The sequence below is a fragment of the Lithobates pipiens genome, unplaced genomic scaffold (genome assembly GCF_037356315.1).
Source record: "Lithobates pipiens isolate NorthernLeopardFrog02 unplaced genomic scaffold, aLitPip1_a1.2 Scaffold_157, whole genome shotgun sequence".
NCBI classification, from domain to species: domain Eukaryota; kingdom Metazoa; phylum Chordata; class Amphibia; order Anura; family Ranidae; genus Lithobates; species Lithobates pipiens.
The window spans coordinates 2,503,984-2,524,216 of NW_027507746.1; the positions used below are offsets into that span (position 1 = coordinate 2,503,984).

The 20,233-nt window shown below is 44.8% G+C and overlaps 1 protein-coding gene across 4 annotated transcripts in view; it reads right to left on the minus strand.

Moving 5' to 3' along the window:
* The window catches only part of LOC143981460 (NACHT, LRR and PYD domains-containing protein 3-like), a 165,410-nt gene that overhangs the window by 144,681 nt on the left and 496 nt on the right, over positions 1-20,233 (minus strand). The window lies entirely within an intron of this gene.

Genomic DNA, 20,233 nt, shown 5'->3' on the forward strand with positions numbered 1-20,233 from the left:
TCAACATTGGGAGGATGCTTTGGGGTCCCCATGTTGATGAGGACAAGGGCCTCATCCCCACAACCCTGGCCGGTGGTTGTGGGGGTCTGCGGGCGGAGGGCTTATCAGCATCTGGAAGCCCCCTTTAACAAGGGGACCCCCAGATCCCACCACCCCTTTGACGTGGTAAGGGGGTACAAAAATACCCCTACAATTTCACAAAAAAAATTACATTTTTTTGAAAAAAAAAAAACACACACCATTGGGAAAAGTCCTTTATTAAAAATAAAAAAAAAGATTCCAGCGGGGGTAATCCACTCTTGCTATCCAGCGATGGATGATCATCTCTCTGGGGTCTAGCGATGGCTGATCTGATCCAGCAATGGGTGATCTCTCCCTCCAGTGCAGCGCATCCATCCTGTCTCCACCGGAGACACTGGGGAATCCTGGCAGCCTGACACTTATGTGAGGAGGGCAGGGGCCACCTGTCATCTGACCCCACCCCCCTCTGATGTAACACAAGTTTCCGTTACATCTGAGGGGGGCGGGGTCGCCCTCATATCTACCCGACCTGATCTCTCCCATCCTGGACCTGTCCCTCTTGTCTCCTGTTACCTGAAGATCCCTGCTCTGCAGCCCATCCATCCATCCTCTCTCTCTCCTGCTGGTTTCCCATCCTTACCCATCTACTGATTCCCCAGTGTATGACCTTGGCCTGGCTTTTGTTTACGACTCTGGTATTTCCCATTCATTGTATATATTAGGGCCGGTTCACACAGCGAGCCGCGGCGAGGCGTCTCCGACTTACCTCGCCGCGACTTGCGGGGAGCTCAGCGGCGACTTGCAGAGGACTTCTGCATAGAAGTCAATGCAAGTCGCCCCCGAAGTCGCCCCGAAGTAGTACAGGAACCTTTTTTCTGAGTCGGAGCGACTCGAGTCGCTCCTCTCAGAACGGTTCCATAGTACTGAATGGGGGCGACTTGCGGGAGCGAGGCGAGGCGAGCCGTGTCGCCTCGCCTCGCGCCGCAGTGTGAACCGGCCCTTACTTGTTGTTTGTGGTTGGTAGTGCACTGTTTGTTTTCACTTTCTTGTCACTTATAATAAACACTATTGTTATTTCACCTAAATGCGTTTTTGGCTTCCTCTGTGCAGTCCACACAGTCTGGTCTTATAATTCCCTGATAATTTGGGGGGAACCCCACATCATTTTTTTTTCATTTGACACAGGGTTCCCCTTAATATCCTGAAGGGCCTGGTAATTGAATTTGGGGGGAACCCCACACTTTTTTTTTTTATCAATGACTTTCAATGAGTGTTCTCTGTATTACGGGAGCCGACAATTCATTATAGCCGCGAGCAATTTTAAAAGACTTTTTTTCCTGCAGAAACTACACTTTGTGCAGGGACAGTTCTAAGTACGGGAAACATGCGCCCCTTCACAGGCATACTATAGACACCCCCCAGGTACGAAATTTAAAGGAATATTACACTTTTTTTGTCAAATAACTTTTTATTATTATAGGATGAAACATTACATATCATTCACTTCAATGCAGCAGTGGTGGAGCCAAAGGAGAGAAGGGAACATACAATAAGAGCTTATCGGCCTGCGGAATATAGCCACTTGGAGTAGGTACAAACCAAGCCAGGCAGAGCTATCCACAGGCAGTATGTTCTTCAACATATGTAAGTCAGGGATAAAGTCCAACCAATAGTAAACAAGTCCTCAAAACTCTACTTCCAGTAAAGAGTGGCATTCCGAGGATACAGGTATCGACTAAATGTGTGAGATACTTGTACTACAAATTAATCTATTCAAACACCCTCCCTTGGGGGAGTTTGGAAGAAAGATGGAAATAAGAGAGGAGAAAAAAGGGAAAAAAGAAGGGGGGAAGAGGGGGCGAAAAGAGGGGGATACCAAAAAGGATAGAAAGAAAGGTAGGGAGTTAAAGGAGGGAATAGAGGTGGGTAGTCATCCGAAATATTCCGCTTGCCTGTCAGGGTCGATCGCCCTTAAGATTCCAGGGGTTCCAAACCACGTCGTGCGCTTCCAGCCAGTCCTGTATCCTGGCGGTCATCCTCTCCATAAGCTCCACGTCCCTAATTCGAGCGTATAGTGCGTCTGGAGTAGGGGGGTGCGTCCTTTTCCAATGAAGTGCAACAAGACACCGCGCTGTGGTCAGGATATGTCGGGATAGTTTCTGTAGGGATCTGGACAGTTTGGGGAAAGGGACTCCCCGTAAAAAGGGCTTGGGGTTCAAGTCCAGGGGTTGGTCCAATATTACACTTTTATTGTTTCACTTTAACCACCTCAATACAGGACACTTAAACCCCCTTCCTTCCCAGACCAATTTTCAGCTTTCAGTGCTCTCTCAATTTGAATGACAATTACTCAGTCATGCTACACTGTAACCAAATGAATTTTTTATCATTTTGTTCACACAAATAGAGCTTTCTTTTGGTGGTATTTATTCACCACTTAATTTATTATTTTTTGTAATATAAGCAAAAAAAGAGCGAATATTTTGAAAAAAAACTAAATTTTCTACTTTCTCTTTTAAAAGAAACCAAAAAAATCTAATTTTGGCAAAAATTTAGGCCAAAATGTATTCTACTACATGTCTTTGGTAAAAAAAAAATCCTGATAAGTGTAAGATCATTGGTTTGTGTGAAAGTTATAGAGCCTACAAGCCATGCTATGCATTATTGAAAATGTATCAATCCTAATGCACTGATGGCCTATCTCAGTTCTTGAGGCCCTAAAATGTCAGGACAGTACAATAACCCTCCAAATGACCCCTTTTTGGAAAGAAGACAGTCTGCGGTATTTAGTAAGAGGCATAGTGAATTTTTTGAAGTTGCAATTTTCCCCCACAATGCTTTAGAAAATTAAGAAATATATATATATTTTTTTTCTTCACTAAATTATCATATTTACAAGTTATTTCTCACACATGGTGCAGGCATAATTGCAATTACACCCCAAAATACATTCTGCTATTCATCCTGAGTATGGAGATACCCCATGTGTCAGACTTTTCCACAGCCTGGCCACATACAGAGGCCCAACATCCATGTAGCACTATCAGGCATTCTAAAGGCATAAATTACACATTTCATTTCCTGAGTACCTATCACATTTTTGAAGGCCCTGGAGCACCAGGACAATGGAATTACCCACAAAGTGACCCCATTTTGGAAAGAAAACAACCCAATGTATATTCTGTGAGGCATAATGAGTCTTTTGAACATATAATTTCTTTCCACAAGTTTTTGGAAAATGTGGAAAGAAAATGAAAACCTATTTTTTTCTCACAAAGTTGTCAATTTAGAAGATCTTTCTAACACATAACATGTACATAGCCAAAATGACACCCCAAAATACATTCTGCTACACGTCCTGAGTATGGCGATACCCCATGTGTCAGACTTTTCCACAGCCTGGCCACATACAGAAGCCCAACATACAAGTACCACCTTCAGGCTTCTAACATATAGGATGTACACACCAAGAATTACACCCCAAAATACATTCTGCCGAGCAAAGGGTAAAAAAAGGCTCACCTGTGGTTTTAGCAGGCAGGGACACCGTTCCAGAGCAGTCAAAGCATTTTCTAGACAGCCAACGGAAATGTCCAGGAATTGTCCAGGCAGCAGACAGATATGGAAAATTATGAACATGGTTCAGTACAGTCCAAGGTTTAGCAGGCAGTTCAGGCATAGGCATGTCCATTTCAGGTGGCAGGCACAGGCATGTCCAGTTCAGGTGGCAGGCACAGGCATGCCCAGTTCAGATGGCAGCAGGCGGCACTTTGTACATTGGGCTTTGGTCAGGTAAGACCCGAGGACAGGGGTAGAGGCTTCTTCCCACCCAAATCTCTACAAAGCCTCCGAGTCTCCAGACCCTAATCCGAGAAAACAAAAAACCTGGAGAAAAATGTTTTCTCCACTCGGAAAACTTTTTCTGGAGCCCCTCACATGTGAGACCCCTGTGCTGTACAGTGGCAGGGCAAATGATCAGTTCAGGAGGCAGGCAAAAAGCATGGTCATTTAACAAGCCGAGGTCAATTCACGTTGAAGGCAGAAACATGTTTGGCAGAGGCATAGTCATTTAACAGTCCGGGTCATACACAGAAATGGCAGAAAGTGGAAACTGGAAAGAAATCATCTTCACTTTACTAATAGTGTAGTAAAGTATGATAGCTTCGATAGCAAGTTCCAATGCAGAGGCCTGGCTGGGAGGGACAGTCTGGACAGTAGTATCGGGTGTCGCGGCGAATTCCTCTACTTGTACACACACGACATTTTTTTGGGGGTTTGCGACCTGTTTGGGTAGGAGGGAGGATTTCGGGAAAGTGCCTTTTATGGAGTCTGGATACTGCATCAGAACGAATTAGTTGAGTGGGTTGGCCATGGGGATAGACAAGGGCTGTGATAACATCTTCTTGGAATCTTAGATAGGTCAGGGAACTTTGGGTGCTCTTAGAAAAAATAATATATGAATTGAAAATGGCCAGTTGCATCAAATAAACGGCAACTTTCTTGTACCAAAACAGTGATCTCCTGGTGGCCAAGTAGGGCTGCATCATCTGGTCATTCATATCCACCCCCCCCCCCCCCCATGTATAAGTTATACTCGTGGATACATTTTGGCTTCTGGATGGGGCCTTTTCTTCTCTGCAGTTCCACCAAGGTGTCATTGTGTATTGTGGAAAGGATGTAGACATCTCTTTTTTTATCTCTCCACTTCACCGCTAGTACCTCGTCAGGTGACCAATATCTGTGGGAAGCCTTTGCGGTTGGTCCGTGCTGTCCCACAGGCCACAGTCTGCTTTAGGTACAGATGGCGGAAAAGTGGGAGACTTGTGTAGAAATTGTCTACATATAGGTTGTAACCTTTCCCAAGCAATGGTTGGATCAGCTGCCAGAGAATTTTGCCACTTGTTCCCATGTAGGTAGAGCATCCAGGGGGGTTTAGCTGTCAGTCTTTTCCCTCATAAATTATAAAGTCATATGTGTAACCTGTGGCCCTGTCACACCCCTTATAAAATTTTACCCCACGTCTGGCTCTTTTACTGGGCATGTATTGTTGTATTCCAAGTCTTCCAGTGAAGTGTAATAGGGATTCATCCACACAAATATTTTTATCAGGGGTAAACATCTGCTTGAAACTGGCGGAAAAAAAATTGATTAGGGGCCCAATTTTGAATAATTTATCATAACTGGGATGATTTCGAGGGAGGCATTGGGCATTGTTATTGAAATGTAAAAATCTCATGATCATCTCATAACGGTTTCTGGGCATAATTGATGAATAGACCGGCATGTGGTGGATAGGTTGGGTAGACCAGTAGGAATGGACTTCATTTTTTTGTTAGCCCCATGTTGAGGGTTAGGCCAAGGAAAATTTTAAATTCTTCCACAGTGAGGGGTTTCCAAAAAAAAGGACGGGCATAGGAAGAACTTGGATTGTTGGCTATATGTTGGCTGGCATATAGATTACATTGCTCCACAATGTCGGTTAGGAGATCATTGGTAAAAAATAAATGAAAATAATAAAGTGGGGTTACATTTTCCATCTGTATCTGAGGGCCTGGCTGGGGTGTAAAAAGTGGAATTACAGGTTCTACTGACATACCGGGCAGCCATGTTGGATACAGTAGAACATCTGGAAGGCTAGTATGGGCACTGCCTCGTTGATGGGATGCTCCGTTGCTAGCATCTGGCCTATCTTCAAGGAAGGTTGCAGAACTGCTGGTGGATGCCTGCCTATCCCGGAGTGCTGCGCTGCTGGTGGATGCCTGCATATCATCCTGGAGTGGTGTGCTGCTGTTGAATGTCTGCGCCTGCTCATTTCTCCTGTTTCTCCTCGTTAGGATTCTATCTTCCATAGTTTCCATCTCGGAGCCACTGCTTTCCACTAGCTCATAATCGCTATCCGAGTCTGACGGAGAGAGTTCCCTGCTACTCTCGTCCGACATACTCTGGAGTATCTGGAAAGCCTCCTCTGCGCTGTACGACCTTTTAGTCATGTTGACGGGCAGATGTCAGATGGCGGGCGGGAGATGTCAGATGGCGGGCGGGAGATGTCAGATGGCGGGCGTCAGTTGTGCCTGATGGCGGGCATCAGATGTGCCTGATGGCGGGCGTCAGATGTGCCTGATGGTGGGCGTCAGATGTGCCTGATGGTGGACGGCAGATGTGCCAGATGTTGGCGGGAGGCAAATGTGTGATGGCAGGTGTCAGATGTGCCTTATGATGGTGGGCAGATGTGCCTGGTGATGGCGGGCAGATGCGTCTGGTGATGGCGGTCAGATGTGCCTGGTGATGGCGGTCAGATGCGGCTGGTGATGGTGGTCAGATGCGGCTGGTGATGGCGGTCAGATGCGGCTGGTGATGGCGGTCAGATGCGCCTGGTGATGGCGGTCAGATGCGCCTGGTGATGGCGGTCAGATGCGCCTGGTGATGGTGGTCAGATGCGGCAGGTGATGGCGGTCAGATGCGGCAGGTGATGGCGGTCAGATACGGCAGGTGAGGGCGGCAGATGCGCCTGGTGATGGCGGTCAGATGCGGCAGATGCGCCTGGTGATGGCGGGCAGATGCGCCTGGTGATGGCGGGCAGATGTGCCTGGTGATGGCGGGCGGCTGATGTGTCAGATGGCGGGCTGATGTGCCCGCTGTTGGTGGACAGATGTGACCGCTGTTCTGTATGACAGGTGTTTTTGGGGACACTATGTTTTTGGGGGACACTAGCTGGGTGATCAGTGGGTAAACAGCAGACAAACAGCTATAAACTCACTGATCTTCCCGGCTGAAGCACAGATCTCTCTTCCTCTCCTCACTGACAGATTCTGTGTGAGGAGAGGAAGAGATGAGAGCAGTTACAACTGCTCTCTATTTACAGTGGTGTGAAAAAGTGTTTGCCCCCTTCCTCATTTCCTGTTCCTTTGCATGTTTGTCACACTTAAGTGTTTCGGAACATCAAACCAATTTAAACAATAGTCAAGGACAACACAAGTAAACACAAAATGCAATTTGTAAATGAAGGTGTTTATTATTAAAGGTGAAAAAAAATCCAAACCATCATGGCCCTGTGTGAAAAAGTGATTGCCCCCCTTGTTAAAACATACTATAACTGTGGTTGTCCACACCTGAGTTCAATTTCTCTAGCCACACCCAGGCCTGATTATTGCCACACCTGTTCACAATCAAGGCATCACTTAAATAGGAGCTGCTTGACACAGTAAGGTCCACCAGAAGATCCTTAAAAGCTACACATCATGCTGAGACCCAAAGAAATTCAGGAACAATTGAGAAAGAAAGTAATTGAGATCTATCGGTCTGGAAAGGGTTATAAAGCCATTTCCAAAGCTTTGGGAATCCAGCGAACCACAGTGAGAGCCATTATCCACAAATGGCGAAGACATGTAACAGTGGTGAACCTTCCCAGGAGTGGCCGGCCGCCCAAAATTACCCCAAGAGCGCAGCGACAACTCATCCAAGAGGTCACAAAAGACCCCACAACAACGTCCAAGGAACTGCAGGCCTCACTTGCCTCAGTTAAGGTCAGCGTTCATGCCTCCACCATCAGGAAAAGACTGGGCAAAAATGGCCTGCATGGCAGAGTACCAAGGAGAAAACCACTGCTGAGCAAAAAGAACATCAAAGCTCGTCTCAATTTCTCCACAACACATCTTGATGATCCCCAAGACTTTTGGGACAACATTCTGTGGACCGATGAGACAAAAGTGGAACTCTTTGGAAGGTGTGTGTCCAAGTATATCTGGCGTAGAAGGAACACTGCATTTCATAAAAAGAACATTATACCAACAGTAAAATATGGTGGTGGTAGTGTGATGGTCTGGGGCTGTTTTGCTGCTTCAGGACCTGGAAGACTTGCCGTGATAAAAGGAACTATGAATTCTGCTGTCTACCAAGAGATCCTGAAGGAGAATGTCCGACCATCTGTTCGTGTACTCAAGCTGAAACGAACTTGGGTTCTGCAGCAGGACAATGATCCTAAACACACCAGCAAGTCCACCACCGAATGGCTGAAGAAAAACAAAATGAAGACTTTGGAGTGGCCTAGCCAAAGTCCTGACCTGAATCCTATTGAGATGTTGTGGTATGACCTTAAAAAGGCCGTTCATGCTCGAAAACCCTCTAATGTAACTGAATTAGGACAATTCTGCAAAGATGAGTGGGCCAAAATTCCTCCAGGACGCTGTAAAAGCCTCATTGCACGTTATCGCAAACGCTTGGTTGCAGTTGTTGCTGCTAAGGGTGGCCCAACCAGTTATTAGGTTTAGGGGGCAATCACTTTTTCACACAGGGCCATGATGGTTTGGATTTTTTTTCACCTTTAATAATAAACACCTTCATTTACAAATTGCATTTTGTGTTTACTTGTGTTGTCCTTGACTATTGTTTAAATTGGTTTGATGTTCCGAAACACTTAAGTGTGACAAACATGCAAAGGAACAGGAAATGAGGAAGGGGGCAAACACTTTTTCACACCACTGTACATTACATGACGACTGTGATTGGACACAGTCGTCATGTGATCAGGAGGGCCAATCACATGGCCCTCCTGATGTATACTGCTCTGCAGTCTCCGGGGGTCTCAGGCAGATCGGGATCGTGGCGCGATCACCTGTTATCTGCCACCCATCCCCCTTTGTTTACCTTACGATGGCTGTGATTAGACACAGCCATCATGCGGATCAGGAAGGCAAATTACATTGCCCTCCTGCCGATCTAAGATGTGGCGTGTGCGGAGGATACGCGCACATCGGGATCACGCAGCTGCGCGGGAGCGCGCCCGCGCAATCCCGCTTCTTTGACAGGACATTCAGGAACGTCCTGTCAGAAATAGAGAGCTCCCACCCGGCCGTTTATATGCAGTGGCCGGGTGGGAAGTGGTTAAGCATTATTAAACTCACTGCTCCTAAAAAAACGTCAGTTTTTAAAACTTTTTTTTGCATTGATCCATGTCCCTTGGGGCAGGATCCGGGTCCCCAAACACTTTTTATTTTTTATTTTTTTTCCAAAGAAATTTTTATTTTTATTTTTTATTTTTTTCTCAATGATACAGTGATAAAGTCATAACGTAATACACTTATGAGAACATACAAAGATTTTCACATAATATATGATCTAATTTAAGTAATATTTGTACTTTGGTAGATATACAAATACATATGACATTAAGTTGAATAGTTATATAACTAAAAGAAAAGGTAGGGGAAACAATACTCAACTACTAATGTGGAAAGGAGGAGGAAGTAGGGTGTGGGAGGGGGATGTTAGGGGGGAGCAATCTGAAGGATATGCTTAATGCAAAACATATGTATATTACTGGTTTGCTGTAATTGGTATGTGTGTGACCAGCACACCATACTTTAGTACGTTAAAACAGTTGTCACACATAGGATATGGAAGTGGGGATTGGGTGCGTGTATCTATTCGATAACAGTTTCAGTTTGTAAACAAGGCTACTAGAGACTTGCTGTGAATGGATGGTTTTTATTTGTGTAGTTAACTTTTGTGTTCATTTAATATTGGGTCGTGTATAAAAGAATTTCCTTAGTGATGAGATAACATATTATAATGTCATTATATGCTTCATCCGGGGGGGTATCTTGTGACTAGAGCGTGATCGTGTATTTTATGGACATTGGTTCGTTTGGGTCGTTGCTTTAGCTGTACATCTTCTGAGTGTATTCTGTAGTGGCTTTGAAATGGTTCCAGCAAGCCCAGCGTGTGGAGAATTTGTGTGGGGTGTTTCGTGAGATAGCTATGAGTTCTTCCATTTCTGCTATTTTGTTTATTCTTTTGAACCAGTCCATGATGGAGGGTGTTTTAGATGTTCCCCATAGAGGGGGTATGCACATTTTGGCTGCATTGACAAGCATCACAGCTAATGATTTGAGGTAGGAATTTTCGCTTGGGTTCTGAAGATGCAAAAGATATTGTGCAGGTGAGTATTCTAGCACATCTGTGGTAATATTCTTGATGTATGTATGGACTTGAGTCCAAAAGGTTTGGATGAGCGGACATGTCCACCAAATGTGTAGAAGGTCACCTGATGTCTCTTGACACCGCCAGCATGTGTTTGAATGAGCAGAATTGAATTTGTGGAGGGTGGCGGGGGTGCGGTACCACCGTGTGGTAATTTTGTAACAAGTTTCTTGGATGGAAACGTTTATGGAGCTTTTATGTGCATTTCTGTATATGTCTTCCCAATTGTTGCTGGTCATTTCTCTTGCGAGGTCTCTTTCCCACACTTTGCACATTGTTCCCTCGTCAGCTTGGGTGTTGTCCCACAACATGTTATAAATTTTAGAAATGGTGTGTCGCTGCTGGGATTGACTTAGGCATAGGTCTTCAAAATCAGATAGTGTGTTAGAGAAGTCTGGTTCATTTAGTATCTTGCTAACGAAGTGTCTGAGCTGCATATATTCCAATGGGTTTAGGTTTGGTGAGGCCCAATGTGTATTTACCAGTTCGTGGGTTTGTAACTTACCGTTCTGTAATATGTGGTGTATGCGTATGCCTATTTCTGGTTGCTTCCGTGTTAGTGAGTGATGTTCCATCCCGGGCGGGAATTGTGGGTTGAGTAGGATCGGTGAGAGGGGGCCTGGTACTTTAGAAAGTTTGAATTTTCGATTGGCTTGTGCGAAACATTCTAATGTGGGACCTATTGTTGGGTGTCTCATGAGGGTGTTTGGTATGGTCTTTTGTTTGAGCCAGGGTGTTCTATTAATGGAGCATGCGGAGAATGAGTTTCCAAGGGAGACCCAGTCTTTCGTCTGTAAATGTGTGTGCCAGTCTATTATTCTTTGGAGGTGACATGTCCAGTAATAGTATGTTATATCTGGTAAGCCTGTTCCCCCTTTGGCTTTGGGTTTTATTAATTGATTGTAATTGATTCTAGGGTGTTTTTGGTTCCAAATGTAGTTTCTACTTATTTTTGTGGCCGATTGGAGGAACGTTTTCGGAAGCTTAATGGGAATGGTTTGGAAGAGGTATAGCATACGTGGTAGAACATTCATCTTCATTATTGCTATTCTTCCAAACCAGGAAAAGTGTGTTTTGTTCCATTTTTTCAAATCCTCCGTAATGTTTTTGAGGAGTGGAAGATAGTTTTTAGCGAACAAGTCTGATAATTTAGCGGGAAGTTGTATTCCTAAATATGTGATTTTTATGACAGGGTGTTTCACGGCTTTTATAATTTGCTGCAAACACCCCAAATTGTTCACTGTTTGTGAACAGGCAATGTTCGATGAGTTCGATGAGGCATGAGTTTGACTCGAACTCGAAGCTCATCCCTATTCCGGATCTCTCTGTAGTAGACTGTACAGCTCCTACAACAGAGGCCAATGTGATCAGCTCTTTCAATTAACATGTATAGTTCAGAATCAAACGAACCAGAAAAAGTCTTCGGGGCAAATTCAAGAAAACAGTCTCTGAAAAATGTAACAGAAAGAGAAATATAGTAATAACAAATGACAGGGTGAATGTGATCAGAAAAAGGTACCTGCAGTGAGTGTCTGTGACAGTGCCTCCTCATCCCATAGTTTGGCAGACCCAGCTAGATCCACCACAGGTCAGCTTGGGGTTGTCAGGAGCATCTTATAGTTTCCTTTGCCAGGAAAGCCCATCGGTGTTCCCATTTGAAGTAATCCAAACCACGCTCTCAGCATCCATTAAGTAGTTGTCCATCATGTTCTCGGTCACCCTGTGCCACTAATAGACACAGTTTTACTTAAACATAAGAGGGACACGGGGAGATGAAAAAAGAGTTTCCAGACCTCTCTAAGGTAAGCTGGATTCCACGGGCCCCCCGCTGAAAGTCACTCTCATGACAGCCCCTTAATGTTCCAAAATGACTGCGCACCAGTGCACAAAGAAAGGTCCACAGAGACATGGATGAGCGAGTTTGGGGTGGAGGAACTTGAGTTCCCTGCACAGAGTCCTGACCTCAACCTGATAGAACACCTTTGGGATCAGTTAGAGTGGAGACTATGAGCCAGGCCTTCTCATCCAACATCAGTGCCTGACCTCACAAATATGCTTCTGGAAGAATTGTCAAACATTCCCATAGGCACACTCCTAAACCTTCTGGACAGCCTTCCCAGAAGAGTTGAAGCTGTTATAGCTAAAAAGGATGGGCCAACTCAGTATTGAACCCTACGGACTAAGATGCCATTAAAGTTCATGTGTGTAAAGGCAGGTGTCCCAATACTTTTGACAATATAGTCTATAGGCAACATAAAGAATTAGCTCTTTGTCACTTGCATAAATTTGGCAATAAGAATGGTCGACTCTTAGCTCAATCAATTAGGGTTCCCGCATGTATATATATATATATATATAAGATATCACGCTCATCTCAGGGCTTGCTGTATTCCTCTGAGGACATAGCCAAATCTTTTCAGTTATATTCCTCCTCCTCATATAACATTTCAGCCACGTCATTGGATACTGGTGATCATTCACCTACTACTTCATTATTACACTAAGGGGTTGATTTACTAAAGGGAAATCCACTCTGTAAGTGCAATCACTGTAGATCTGAGGGGAGGCTCTGAAATGAGGGGAAGCTCTGCTGATTTTATCATCCAATCATGTGCAAGCAAAAATTCAGTTTCTTATTTTCCTTGCATGTCCCCCTCAGATCTACAGCAACTGCACTTGAAAGCGCTCTTGCAGTGCAAAGTGTATTTGCGTTTCGTAAGAAGTAACCCCCCAATAGTCGCCTGATATCCCAACTTGATGATGCAGAGGAACTCTCAAAGCCACGCAAGGCCTCATTGTCTCTGCAATAAATCTTATCCTGTGAGGGAAAAGTCCGGGTCCGGGTGTCTTTACCTCACATTTCTATTCTCATGTATTAGACTATCTGTCTCCAGTTATGGAAGAAGCGTCCAATTCCATCTCACAGACGTGTCCTTTCCACGGCACTCTCAAGACACGCATACAACTCTTATTCCAAAAGCCAACAAAGATCCGACACTATGCTGTGCCTACAGACCCATTTATTTCATTCATTTGGATTAATCATTTTACGATCGTCCAATTGTAGCTTTACTGCTACAGGATGGACATTGTGCACAGGATCATATATATATATATATATACACACACACACACACGTGATCTTGCACTTTCGGGTCACCACTCGTATAATCACAGTGGGAACCAATCAGTGGATACCGCGGACTGGATGTCCTCCAGCACCCATAGATTACACCATTACTAGTAGTTACATGTAGGCTTCAGTCTTATATACCTTCCCTGACACATTTAGATCAGGTTGGGTTTGTCCCTGGTAGAGAGGTCGGGGACAACACCACCTAAACAATCACTCTCATTGATTATGTTAGTAAAAAACGTTTCCTTTCTGTGTCTTCTCACAATTGATGTGGAGAAGGCTTTTGATTGCATCTCGTGGGATTTTATCTCAGCCTCCTATACACAGATTGGTAGACCATCGGACTAAAATATTGTCTCTCTATGAAACCCTCATCGGCTGGAGTTAGGATTAATGGCATCCTCTCCGATTCCCTTCATATACATAATGGCACTCGCCCAGGGTGCCCGCTCTCACCCTTACTTATAGGGCTTCCAATAGGGCGATGTGAGATGAAGCTGAGTTTATATGCAGATTATCTGTTATTACAGATATCAAACCCCTCAGTGACATTTCCAGCACTCAGACATGAATTTACACACTTTGGACATCATAGTCATTGTAAGGTAAAGGTACATAAGACCGAGGTCTTCAATGTCTCTATATCAGATTCTTCCATTGTCAGTTTACCTAAATCCTTTCCTTTTATATGGAAACCAAAAGTCATCAAGTATTTAGGAATACAAATTCCATCCAAGCGAGACGATCTTCATGACCTCAACTATAAATCTCTTTTATCATTTGTAAACTTAAGGAATGGTGACTCTGAGACATTCCTGGGTCAGGCGGACGGCATTATTAAAAATATATATTTTACCACAAATTCTTTATGTTTTCCAAACAGTCCCCACAGACCCTCCACAGACCCCCCACAGACCCTCCATAGACCCCCCCACAGACCCCCCACAGACCCTCCACAGACCCTCCATAGACCCCCCCACAGACCCTCCACAGACCCCCCACAGACCCTCCACAGACCCTCCACAGGACTTTTATAGTCCATTAAGATCTTTATTTTGTGATATACATGGGCTGACTCCTCAGCCGGGCTCAGATACAATATCCTCACTAGGCTTAAATCTTTGGGAGGGGCAAATTTACCCCATTTGGGTTACTATCACAAGGCAATACACCTTACCAGTACTTTGGGTTGGTTTCATAATTCCTCTGGGAAACTATTGGTTCAAATAGAGGAAGAGTTGTCCTCTTCTCCTCTTATATCTCTATTGTGGACTTTGCCTTCTTTACAATCAGGAAGGGACTTTATATCTCTGGGTGTCCCATTAGCTCTTATGCCCCGTACACACGATCAGACTTTCCGACAACAAAACCGTGGAATTTTGTCTGAGGGGTGTTGGCTCAAACTTGTCTTTCATATACACGGTCACACAAATGTTGGCCAACAATTAGGAACATAATGATGTAGTAGACGTACAGGTGTCTTTTCAGCTCTTTAGCGCCATCCTTTGGGCTCCTTCTGCTAATTTCGTGTTGGCAGAAGTTTGGTGAGTGTTGATTTGCGCTTTTCTTTTTGCGTTTTTCATTTATCGCTTTTCAGTTCATTTCTGAACAGCCATTTGACAACCAGACATGTTGCGGAATCGGAGGAGGTAACATATTATTTATTTATTATTTAGTTATTGATTTGACATTCTTTTTTGAGTCAAATAATAATGATTTGATTTGTTATATTTTCCATATTTTTGGATGCATAGAATGCACTTTTTAGTTAGGTTCGCATGTTGTTAGCATGTCTATTTTTTTTTAATGCACAATAAAAAAATTGTGGAAAATAATACTTGGCTGTGTGTTTTATTTCAAATGACAGTTTGGGAGTCGGCAGTTACATTTTATAAAATACAATATAAAATTAACAAGGGACACCAACATAGTTGTATCTTTGATCTTAAAAACCACGGGATAATGGCGTTGTGGTAACTTGCCCAAAAAAATAAAAATAAATCATAATATTATTCTTGATATCACTAGAAAAATAAAAAGCCTTTTAAACTTTGTTTGCAAAAAACTCCATCAGGATCTCCAGCAAAGCAGCTTCATTATTATCCCATTAACCACTTGAGATCCGCGCTATAGTCAAATGACGGCTACAGCGCGGATCTCAAATTCTGGGACTACGTCTATTGACATCGTCCCCTTAAAGAGCTCCCCGCGCGCTCCCGGGAGTGCGCATCGGGGAAAATCTGTGTTGGCCGTATCCCCTGGACACAGCCAATCACAGATCGCTGTAAACGGCCAATCACAGCGGCCGTTTACAGCGCGATCGCCGCCTCCAATGGGTGATGATCTCAAATGTAAACAAATGAGATCATCACCCATTGCCGAATCTGTCTCCTCACACAGCGATAGCGTGTGAGGAGAGAGATACAGTGAGTGACGAAAAAAAAGTATTTTCTGCCATCTGTGCCCATATTTACCCTGCCAGTGCCCAGATCTACCCTGCCAGTGCCCATCTATACCCCACCTGTGCCCACCTGTGCACCTCCAGTGCCCCATCTGTGCACCGCCAGTGCCCATCTGTGCACCGCCAGTGCCCGCCAGTGCCCACCAGTGCCAATCGGTGCCCATCTGTACCAATCGGTGCCCATCTGTGCTGCCTCAGCAGTGCCCATCTGTGCCGCCTCAGCAGTGCCCATCTGTGCCGCCTCAGCTGTGCCCATCTGCTGCCTTATCAGTGCACATCTGCAATAAATCTGCACATCTGTGCAATAAATCAGTGCACATCTGTGCCGACCCATCAGTGCCCATCTGCCGACTCAGCAGTGCCCATCTGTGCCGACTCAGCAGTGCCCATTTGCCGCCTCAGCAGTGCCCATCTGCCGCCTCAGCAGTGCCCATCTGCCGACTCATCAGTGCACATCCGTGCAATAAATCTGCACATCTGTGCAATAAATCAGTGCACATCTGTGCCGACCCATCAGTGCCCATTTGTGCCACCTCAGAAGCACCCATCTGTGCCACCTCAAAAGCGCCCATCTGTGCCACCTCAAAAGCGCCCATCTGTGCCACCTCAAAAGCGCCCATCTGTATAATCAGTGCACATCTGTGCCGACTCATCAATGCACATCTGTGCCGACTCATCAGTGCCCATCTGTGCCACCTCTGTGCTGCTTCAACAGTACACATCTAAGCCACCTCATCAGTGCCCATCAGTGCTACCATGGCTAAACGAGTCTTTTCCGCTGAGGAGGCGTACCAAATCATTTCCACGGCCGACGAGAGCAACGGGGAGCTCTCCTCTTCAGATTCCTTTTCAGATTCGGATTCTGAAGCCGACATAAATTATGAGCCAGTCCTCAGCAGTGAAACACTGACTGAATCCGAGGAGGAAGATATCCGGCCCATCAAACAAAGGCGTTCTAGTGCCGTCCACCAGTACCGCAGTGCCCCGGCAAGAAAGGCCAAGTACCAGTGGGGTGTCATCTCAGCCCCAAAGGGTTAGGAGCCATGCTGGCCTTCCCTATGCCCTTCAGAACCCCTTGTGGCTTCCTCCTAATTCAGGAGAGGCCAATGTTTCCCCTTTCACTGCCCAGCCAGGAGTCCAGGTGGACACGGAGAATTTTACCCCAATAGATTTTTTTAATTTAATTTTTACGGAGGATATGTTGTCGTCAATTGTGGCCCAGTGCAACCTGTATGCACAACAATTTATTTAGCAAAATCCGACCTCTTATTATGCCCGTCCCTACGAATGGAGAGACCTAACGGTGGAGGAGTTCAAGGTTTTTTTAGGCCTCACATTTAATATGGGACTCAACAAAAAAAATCAATTACGTACCTATTGGTCAACCCACCCCCTCCACCACTCACCGCTCTTCTCCGCGGTAATGCCCAGAACCAGGTATCAGATGATCCTGAGGTTCTTAAATTTCAGCGAAAATTCCCAGTGCCTTCCATGAAATGATTCAAATTATGACCGGCTTTACAAAATTCGACCAATACTTAATTATTTTTCAGAAACATTCCCCAAATTGTTTACCCCGGACCAACACATATGTGTGGATGAGTCCCTTATTAAATTTAGCGGCAGGCTTAGAATGAAGCAATTTATGCCCAGCAAAAGGGCCCGCTATGGGGTGAAGGTCTACAAATTATGCGACCGAGCCACACGGTACACATATTCATTCAAGGTGTACGAAGGGAAAGACACCCAGCTGCAGCCCCCTAATTGTCCGGACTACTTGGGATCCAGCGGAAAAATTGTTTGGGACCTCATATACCCCCTATTGGATAAAGGCTACCACCTGTATGTAGATAACTTCTACACATCTCTGCCCCTGTTCCACAACCTTCACCGGAAGAAGACGCCAGCATGTGGCACCGTAAAAAGGAATCGGAAGGGCTTTCCTCAAAGTCTTGTGAATAAGAAGCTGCGAAAAGGAGAAACCGCAAGTCTGAGAAACAAGGAGGTTCTGGCAGTGAAGTGGAGGGACAGAAGGGATGTGTATATGTTGTCTTCTATCCACAACGATACCTTTGTGGAAATCCCCAGAAGGAATGGCCCCGTAAAGAAACCCAAATGCAATTACGAATACAATTTGTTCATGGGGGGGAGTCGACTTCAACGACCAAATGATGGAACCATATCTTGCCACAAGACGGACATACCATTGGTACAAAAAAGTAGCAATTTATTTTTTTCAATTGGCCATTTACAATTCCTATGTCATTAACCGCAACTCCACCCAAAACCCCAAACGTTTCTTTGGCTACCAGGAGGAAGTTTTCACTGCCCTTATTTTCCCAAACGGCCCACCAGAAAATATCCGATCAGACGTTGTTAGTCGACTCTCCGAGCGCCACTTTCCCGATAAAATCCCCCCCAAACAAACAGGCCGAAGACATCGAAAAAGATGTAAGGTGTGTACCAGAGCAGGAGTCAGAAGAGACGCATCTTATTATTGTGCACAATGTCCTTCCCAACCAGGCCTCTGCATAGGCGACTGTTTTCGGCGTTACCCTACTTCAATAAATTTTTAGTGAAGTATGGTAAACATAATCCTCAGTTCCTGCCTTCATACACCTTCACACCCCTTATGCCACTGCCTGCTCTGTAACTGACCCTGGCTTGTTATTTGACCACTCTTATGCCTGCCGATTCTGTACATACCGCTGCCTGATCTGGAACTGACCCTGGACTGTTATTCGACCATGCTTCTGCCTAATGATTCTGTACATACCTCTGCCTGATCTGGAACTGACCCTGGACTGTTATTCCACCATGCTTCTGCCTAACAATTCTGTACATACCTCTGCCTGATCTGGAACTGACCCTGGACTGTTATTCGACCATGCTTCTGCCTAACGATTCTGTACATACCTCTGCCTGATCTGGAACTGACCCTGGACTGTTATTCGACCTTTCTTCTGTCTAACGATTCTGTACATACCTCTGCCTGATCTGGAACTGACCCTGGACTGTTATTCGACCATGCTTCTGCCTAACGATTCTGTACATACCTCTGCCTGATCTGTAACTGACCCTGGACTGTTATTCGACCATGCTTCTGTCTAACGATTCTGTACATATCTCTGCCTGATCTGGAACTGACCTTGGACTGTTTGACCACGATATTTGCCTGCCTCTTGGACTGATCTTGTATTCTGCAACTGGACTAGTGGGATTCAACACGGGGTCTCACATATGTGAGGGGCTCCAGTATAGTTTTTCTGGAAGAAGAAAACAATTTTCTTTGTTTTCTTATTCCTAGATTCGGGTCTGGAGACTCGGAGGCTTCAAAGAGATTTGGGAGGGAGAAGCCTCTACCCCTATCCCCATTCTGTCCTGAACGAGGCTCTACTTCTGTCTGCTGCCTGTAGGACTTACTGCCATCATGCCGCACTGACCACACCACAAGGACCTGCCTACTACCAGGGCCAATATTTTTGGCACTGCTGACATCTCTGCACTGACCCTGGACTGTAATACGGACAGTATCCCTGCCTGAAAAACTGTGTTCGCTGTTGCTGACCAAGTCCCTGCCTGCTGCCTGGACCAGTGATATCCTCCTGTGGACAACTGCGCTTCTAAAACTACAGGTAATCTTTTCTTTACCCTTTGCTCAGCATAATGTATTTGGGGGTGTAATTCTTGATATGTGCAGGCTATGTGTCCCTGGAACGCCGACGGTGTTTCTTGCATGTTGCGCCTCTGTATGTGGCCAGGCTGTGTTAACATCTCACACATGTGGTATTGCCATACTCAGGAGGAGTAGTAGAATGTATTTTGGGGTGTTATTTTTGCTATGTAAATGCTATGCGTTGGAAATATCTTATAAATGGACAACTTTGTGTAAAAAAAAAAAATGCGTTTTAATTTTTTTCCACATTTTCCAAAAACTTCTGGAAAAAAATGAACCATTGAAGAGACTCATTATGCCTCATAGATTATACGTTGGGGTGTTAGCTTTCCAAAATGGGGTCATTTTCTGGACGTTTCCATTGCTCTGGTGTTCCAGGGCCTTCAAAACTGTAATAGGTGGTTGAGAAATGAAATGTGTAATTTATGCTCCTAGAATGCCTGAAGATGCTACTTCAAAATTAGGCCTCTGTATGTGGTCAGGCTGTGTAAAAATCTCACACATGTGGTATCGTTATACTCAGGAGGAGTAGGAGAATGTATTTTGGGGTGCTATTTTTGCTATGTAAATGCTATGTGTTGGAAATATCTTATAAACGGACAACTTTGTGTAAAAAAAAAAATGCGTTTTCATTTTTTTCCACATTTTCCGAAAACTTCTGGAAAAAAATGAACCAGAGGGGTTTTAAGTGCCCAGTAGGCAAGTGGTTAAAGAAGAAGAGAAAAGAGCCCCCCCATCAAATCATCCTCTGCAGCTATTACCTTTTATACCTCCACCCCGTCCCTTTAGAATGTAAGCTCTACGAGCCGGGCCCTCCTGTACCTTTTGTATTGTACTGTAATTGTGTTGCCCCCCCTATACATTGTAAAGTGCTGCGTAAACTGTTGTCGCTATATAAATCATGTATAATAATAATAATAATAATAATAATAATAATAATAAAGAGAATTGTGCGCTGTGA